This window comes from Gavialis gangeticus, unplaced genomic scaffold (assembly GCF_001723915.1).
Source record: "Gavialis gangeticus isolate Ggan-Ray unplaced genomic scaffold, GavGan_comp1, whole genome shotgun sequence".
Classification (NCBI taxonomy): domain Eukaryota; kingdom Metazoa; phylum Chordata; order Crocodylia; family Gavialidae; genus Gavialis; species Gavialis gangeticus.
This window is the reverse complement of record NW_017729032.1, coordinates 160,436,203-160,443,744: the sequence shown is the minus strand read 5'-3', so window position 1 is coordinate 160,443,744 and position 7,542 is coordinate 160,436,203. Positions and strand designations below refer to the sequence as shown.

At 44.9% G+C, this 7,542-nt stretch overlaps 1 protein-coding gene across 1 annotated transcript in view; it reads right to left on the bottom strand.

The window, feature by feature from the left end:
• Window positions 1-1,510, bottom strand: part of LOC109303281 (granulocyte-macrophage colony-stimulating factor receptor subunit alpha-like) — a 61,860-nt gene extending 60,350 nt beyond the window's left edge. The window contains exon 1 of the mRNA XM_019525457.1: window positions 1,424-1,510. The gene's annotated coding sequence lies outside the window, so the exon portion shown is untranslated. The remainder of the gene's footprint in view (window positions 1-1,423) is intronic.
• Window positions 1,511-7,542: the final 6,032 nt, after the last annotated feature.

The window sequence follows — 7,542 nt, the reverse complement described above, 5'->3', positions numbered from 1 at the left end:
ACACCTGTGTCCAATGCTTTTGTGACCTGATCGTAGAAGGCAATCAGGTTGGTCTGACAGGACCTGCCCCTAATGAAACCGTGCTGGTTGCCCTTGAGCATTATCCCTGCTGCTGGCCCATCACAGATGTGCTCCTTGATGATCTTCTCAAAGAGTTTCCCCAGGATTGAAGTAAGACTAATGGGCCTATAGTTGCCATCTTAGTCTTGTCCTGTAAGCAACTTGAAAACTCCATTTTGTATCCTTCTGCTTGACATAAGTGAATGAACTCTGCATAGCCTTTATGTACAAGTATGTGTAAAAGGGTGAATGGTGAGAGAATGGCATAGAGATGGGAAAAGAAGATTTAACTGTTTATGTAAGCAACAAGGCACCAAATGTAAGTTACCAGTCAGTAAACTAATTAATGAATGGCTGAAGAATCCCTTAGATGGGCAGCAAGAACACTCCAAGTCTAAGATACCAACTTTGATGACCAAACTGACCTTGGGCTGAGATAAGCTGAAGATGAATGAAGAACAACTGCAAAAACAAAACAGAAGCTGGGTATGGAAAAGCCCCAAACTGCTGAAACAAAGGATGCCAATCCCTATAAAAGAAGACTTAAAAAATGCCAAGTTGGGTGAGTCTCTCTGTCAACTGCTGTTTCATCAGAGCACAGATATGTCTGTTTCATCCTGCTCCAAAGCTGCTATCCCCAAGATCTTTCTCTCTCATTAAGGCCTGGTCAACCCAGTGCCATTATTGAACAGCTGCTGCTGGTACCTATAATGTCGAATGGAATGGTTGTATTGTGTGTGTGTGTGTGTCTGTGTGATGATTTGTGTGTGTCTATATGACTGCTGTGTCCAAACCTCTATGTCTAATTTATGTAATCAATATACGTGGCATTTTGCTTTATCCCCCTTTATAAAGTCTCGCTCTTAATTTGGCAATTGGTAATTTAAAGTAACAACTTCACTCCCCACCTTTATTTCAAACAGTTTTTCAAGATTTCTCCCCTCCCACACTTACCCCTTTCTCCCTTCCTGCTGCTGCAGAGGGAGGGAAGTCACAGATCCCATGCTGGTTTCTCTGCCTCTGAGCTACATGCCACCTTCCTCATCTTCTCCCACCCCATAGCTCCTGCCGATGTCCATGCTCATGCTGGGCAGGCTGTTTACGGGAAAATCATAGTTGTGCAGGTCTGAGACAGCATTAAGCCTTAACCTGTGACTGCTCTGAATCTGTTCTAACTTTAAGACAGCATAACTTCCCACAGATTTAGAATGGTATTAAGGTAACCTGTAACAGTATGCTTCAGCACTCACAGTTTTTTCAGAGACTCTAGCAGGGTGGAATAGGATTGCATTTAGGCACTTAAATCCATTTACACCCCTAATAGAGCACCACTTTACAATGATAGCCACATATTACATCTTACCAAAGGAGTTCCTGTGAAGAGATGCATCACTTCATGCCTAGTCTGGCTGCTGGCTGACTTTCTGTTGGACCCTAAGTAGAAGCTTTATTCTTTATCTGTACAATCCAGATAGATAGTTTCTCTTTTTCAGTGTTTTATTTCCTCATTTCTTTAGGGTTTCAGTTCTTGGCTTGCATCAGTAATAGGATGTCAGCATGTTCCCCAGGAAGAGACTTTATTGTGGCAGCTTACAGAAGCTACTAGGCCAAAAGTAATTATGGGAGCAGAAAGAGAACAAGTAAGAGGGAGCCTGACTTTGAGTTACTGCCCTGGGAGGGGAAGAAGAAGGTTGGAAGCCTGTATTCTTATACTTTCTCCTAGTATGTTTTATGCATTTTATCAGATACAACTTAATACAAAATGTCTGAAGAACTTTTGGAGAAGATCCCTAGTCTCCTACATAGGGATTTCTTTGTAGTGTATAGCACTTTTCATTGGTTTATGGAGTCACTGTGCAGCTAGAGTAATAATCTGAGCAGAGAAAGGGGAGTGCTAAAAGCTGAGCTGTGCACATAATTCATTTTTGGGTAGCGGGCAGACCTAGAATGATAACAACAAACCCAGATAAAAAAGAATACTTTAGTTCTCCCAAGGCAGACAAGGTTCTTTGAGTGAATCTGATATCTTTTATTAAACCAACTAAATAGTTGGAGAACAATTTTTAAGCAAGCTTTCGGGTTCAAAAACCCTTCATCAGGTTAAGGAAGTTTCAGCAGTTGGTGTGTGCTCTTCCTGGATGGAATGAAAAGTAAAGAAGCCAGAGGCTGGGCTGGTGTGCATACAGCACAGGTAGTCAGTGAAGATGTAGATTGAGGAGTCAATGGGTGAGAGACAGGCTGGGGGGCGCGGAGAGAGAAGGGGGATGAACAGTGGAGAAGTACGTGGGGAGTTAGATGTCAGGCAGGTTATAATGTGTCATAAATCCAATGTCTATATTTAGTCCATGATTTTTAGTATCCAGGAGGCTGACGAAGTGAAGTTCATAGGCTCATCTCTGGGAAGTGTTTTGTAAGTTTCCTTTGAGGATCAGGACTGAAAGATTGGAGAGAGAGTGGTTTTCTTGTGAGAAATGTGCCCCCACAGGTAACTGGGTATTCCTGCCATTGACAGATTTCCGTTGTGCATTCATTCTAGTGTGCAGTTGTTGTTTGGTCTCACCTGCGTATTTTCTGTCAGGGAATTTGGTGCATTGGATGAGACATATTACATTTCTGGAGGTGCAGCTGTAAGATCCAGGAATGCTGATGCCTCTGTTGTGGGGTGTAGTGATTGTGGGGGTGGTGGAGACGTGTTGGCAGGTTTTGGATTTCTTGGCATGGCCTGGTCTGGATCCATTTGGTGTGTTCTGGGTCTGGGGAAGTTTGCTTCTGGTGATGAGGCTGGTGAGGTTTGGTGCTTGTCTGAAGGCTTGGATGGGTGGCTCTGGGAAGATCTCTTTAAGAATAGGGTCTCTTTCTATGGGTTGCAATTGTCTGAGGATTTTCCGTATGGGTTTGAGGGAGGGGTGATATGTCATAACCAGCGGTGTGCGATTTATGTGTGGGGGGTTTCTTCTGTACTGCAGCAGTTCTTCAAGTGGTAGCTGGGTGGCTCTTTCAAATGTGCAATCTCTCAGGAGGAGTGTCCTTGTTGGGTGAAAGTCTTTTTAAGATAGGTGAGGTGGCAATCTCAGGTGTTCTCTTCAGTGCAAATTTGGTGGTATCTGAGGGCTCGGCTGTATATCACAGCTTTTTTGGTGCATTTAGGATGATTGCTGGTTCTGTGCAGATATGTATGTTGGTCTGTGGGTTTCTTGTATAACGTGGTCTGTAATTTATCATTCTGGATACTGATCATTGTGTCTAAAAAGATGTTGGTGCTGGAGTATTCTAGAGAGAGTCAGATGGAGGGATGGTGACTGTTGAATTTCTGATGGAACTCAATCAGAGATTGTAGGTTTTCAGTACAAATGATGAAGATGTCATCAATATATCTTAAGTATAGCGAGGGTTTGATAGTACAGTTCTTGAGGAAGTCTTCTTCCAGGTGGCTTATAAAAAGGTTGGCATACTGTGGGGCCATTTTGGTGCCCAAAGCTGTTCCCATCTTCTGGAGGAAGTGTTGGTTATTAAAAGTGAAATTGTTGTGTGTGAGGATGGAGTGTATAAGGTCAGTAATATCTTTGGGTCTGTATTCTGCGTTGTAATCTTGTTCCTGTAGATAGGTAAGGCAGGCTTGGATGCCATCCTGGTGTGGGATGTTGGTATATAGGCTGGTAACGTCCATGGTGGCTAGGAGGGTGTTGCTGGGTAGGTGGTCTATGTTTTTAAGTTTCCGTAGAAAGTCATCTTCAGGCTTTATAATACTTTGTTTCCTTCTTTAAAAAATATCCCATTTAGTCATGTTTTGAAATAAAAATTTTTTAAAATGAAAAAGTAACATTTAAAAATGAAAAATATAGTGACTTTCCAATTTTTCCCAATTTTGGAGCCAGAGGTATTTGCCAAATTTGATTTGAATTCATGAATAGCTTTGGTAGAGTGAAAACTATATATTTTAGAAACAAAATTATTTTCCTGAAATATTTTCACCCTATTCTATTATACAGGTTGCACAACTTAGTAAGGAGTAAGATAACAGAACCAAATTGTTTTCTTTAGTTTATATTTAGGTATTTTTTTTTCTGGGTAAAATTGAGTCACATTCAGTTTGAGTAACTTCCTAGTTTTCCCCAGATCTGAAACTGGCATGTGGTTTATGCAAAAAAAAGTAACAGCTGTTTTTTAATTAATATATATTCTTATTTCTGAAGCCATTATTACTGCAAAACATTTTTGTGGAGTAATCTGAGTAGAAGATCCCAAGACAACTTCAAATACTGAGTATTCACGTTTTTTTAGTAATGAAGGTAGGTTCTTTACAAGGCAGGCTAGCTATATGAAGGGAAGATCCACAGGCACACCTACCCACCAAAAATAAAAATTAGGAAAGCTAAAATCATTTTTCTTGTTTGTTGCTGTGACCATGTCAGCCCTCCCTCTCCTGGACTGTGGTGAAGTGTTTTTGTAGCCATGATAGTCCAGGTAATGTCTCAGAAGCAGGGCATATTTAATAATATCATTTATTGAACCTCTTTATGATTGAAAGGGAAGTTAGACATTACTTCCAGCACAAAATGCCTTTCCTCAGGTCTCCAAGATTTGAGCTCTGAGGGAGAGCATGAAATGTGTCTAACACCTTTCACAACTATGTAGTTCATGTAGTAAAAGATATTAAAACAAATCCTGCTTCTCACATACAGCCCTCCTGGAGTCACTTTCCCAGATCTTCATAGTGCATCATTAGGATTCAAAATTATGGGGTTGCTGCTTGTATTTCCTTCATGCTAATTGGAAGAAGCAATTAAGTTGCACACAGGGTTGGGCAAAATATGGCCTGTGGGCCAGATCTGGCCTGCTAACAGATTGGATCTGGCCCGCAGGTGGGCGGTCACCAACTCACTGGATCTGGCCCATGGGTGGCTGGTGGCTCCAGCTCTGGCTGCAGCCTCCTCTGCGTGGCACCAGGCAGGTGGGCAGAGCTGTTTCCACCCCACCAGGTGGGTGGCCAGGACTGCTTCTGCCTAGCACCATCAGCTCTTGATGTGGCAGCATCAGCTATGGACCCAGGCAAGGGCTTCTACTGTAGTGGGAGGGCAGCAGTGTCAGCTGTGGATGCCACAAGCATGTTCAGGGGTCCCAAGTAGAACCTGCTGGCAGTGTCCACAGCTGACGCTGCCACCCACCCTCTGTGGCAGAAATCCCCATCAGATTTCAAAACTGTCTTTTCTATAGCTGAGTGTCAGGGCTTCTAGTGAACTACAGCTCTGGCTGGGTTCTGGAGGGATGCAGGGAGGCAGGAAGGGAGACAGAGACAGAGACTGAAAGAGGAAAGGTGTGGGGGGAGAGGGGAGAGAGAGGCAGGGAGAGAGAGAGAAAAGAGAAGAGAGAAAGATGGATGTCACCCTTGACAGGTCACCAAAACTCATTAAGTGGCCCTCCAGCCAAAATAATTGCCATACTCCTGCTTTAGTGGGTAAGACAGTTAAAACATCAGAAGCCCCTGCCTATACACAGATCAGTATGGTAAGGCCTAACAAGAAACTGAGCCATGAGGCTAGAGCGGTTTCTCTGGGCACTGACTGTAAATGCAGGGGCTCATGCATTGACTGGTTTGTACCTGTTCACCTCAGTTTATGCAAAAAAATCAGAGTGAAGGCTGGAGAAGAACTGGCGAGGACAGAGCTGCTTTTGGGCACAGGAGTGGCTCGAAAGCAGGCTCAGATTTCAGAACTGTCTTCTGTTGCTTGTTCCCTCTGGGTTCACAGGATGAGGAAGTTATTTACATCCTTCATAAAAGAAACAAGAATTAGCCAAGGCAGGGATCAGCCCACAGATACTGGGACTCTGTACAACAAGCCCAGGGCAGTATAATTCCCGACTTAAGAGGATCCCAAATTGAGAAGAAGTTTGCAATTGATGCCAGTGCGGTGAGCTGGGATCAGGCATTCCCTGTGGTGTATTGCTTGATTTTGGACCTTTTGGGCTCAGGACCAGGCTTGGATACTGGCTGGGAAGGTCTAGCCTGGCCTAGAGCATCACAGGGGATGAGATAGCACCCAGCTGTGCCTCCAGAGCACCCTTCTTTGCAGCTCATGGCAGAGAGCTAGGTAACGACTCTGGTGCCCAGTGGAAACATGTTGCCAACCCTTGCACCAAGGAAACACCTGACTCTAGCACCAGTTTGTATTCTTGCTATGGACACCTCTTGCCATAGAGCATAAGGCTTCATGCCCTCTTGGTGTCACTACTCTCTTAGTCCTGTACGGTTCATTCTTGTGAGGGAGATGGAGAGGAAGAAAGGGACAGCCAGCATCCTGAGCTTACTGCAGCACAGAGCAGCTTCAGGAGCAGTGTGTCAGAAATGCCACAGCACGTCTAGAGCAGCTTAAAGCTCCATGTTAGTGAGGAGCCAGCAAAACAGTATTTCTGGCCCCAGGGAGAGGCATGGTGGTGGCCGGCAACTGGAGCAGCAGGCTGAATTGTCTCCAGGCAGGGGACAGCTGGAGGCTGCAGCTAAGCAATTTGACTAGCCAAAGCGGCAGGGCGCTCAGAGGAGCACCATTCTTCAGGCAGGACAATTAACTGAAGCTGAGCTGGACACCAGCAGTTGACCTGGAGACGCCAGGACCAATTGTGGGTCAGAGGGACCCTCACTGGTGGAGAACCAAACAGAAGGTCCGAGTGCTGAGCCCAAACAGACCCCTTAGACAGCAGTATCCAACTCAGGGGTAAGGGAAGTTCGGGATCTCTGCACTTCCTCAAGCCCCAAGTTCTGTTGTACAGGAGGCTCCTAGAGTCTATTCATAGATTCAGATTGTTAGGGGCTGGAAGGGCACTTCCAGATCATTAGGTCCAGCCCCTCTGCTCTAGGCAGGAAGATATCTGGGGTTAGGTGACCCAAGCAAGGTGACTGTCTAGTTTCCTCTTGAAAACCTCTGCGGTAGGTGACTGCACCACCTCTGGAGGGAGTTTATTCTACAGTCTGGACACTCTGAATGGGAAGGAGTTTTTTCTGGTATTAAACCTGAAGCGGCCTTCCAGGAGTTTGTATCCATTGGTCCTGGTCTTTCCCAGGGGTGCCCTAGTGAACAATTATTCACTGAGCTTCTGATGCATTCTTTTGATATAGTGGTAAGCTGCTATAAAGTCCCCTCTCAACCATCTCTTTTTTATGCTAAAGAGGCCCAGGTACCTCAGCCTTTCCTCGTATGGCTTGCCTTGCAAGTCTCTGATCATATGGGTGGCTCTTCTCTGGACCCTCTCAAGTTTTTCCACATCCTTATCAAAGTGCATTGCCCAAAACTGGATGCAGTACTCCAGGTCGAACGGTTATAAACTACTGCAAGACCATTTCAGGCTGGACATAAGGAAGAATTTCTTTACTGTCCGAGCCCTCAAGGTCTGGAACAGCCTGCCATCAGAGGTAAATTGGATGTTTATCTTGCTGGGATCCTATGACCCCAGCTGACTTCCTGCCCTTCAGGCAGGGGGCTGGACTTA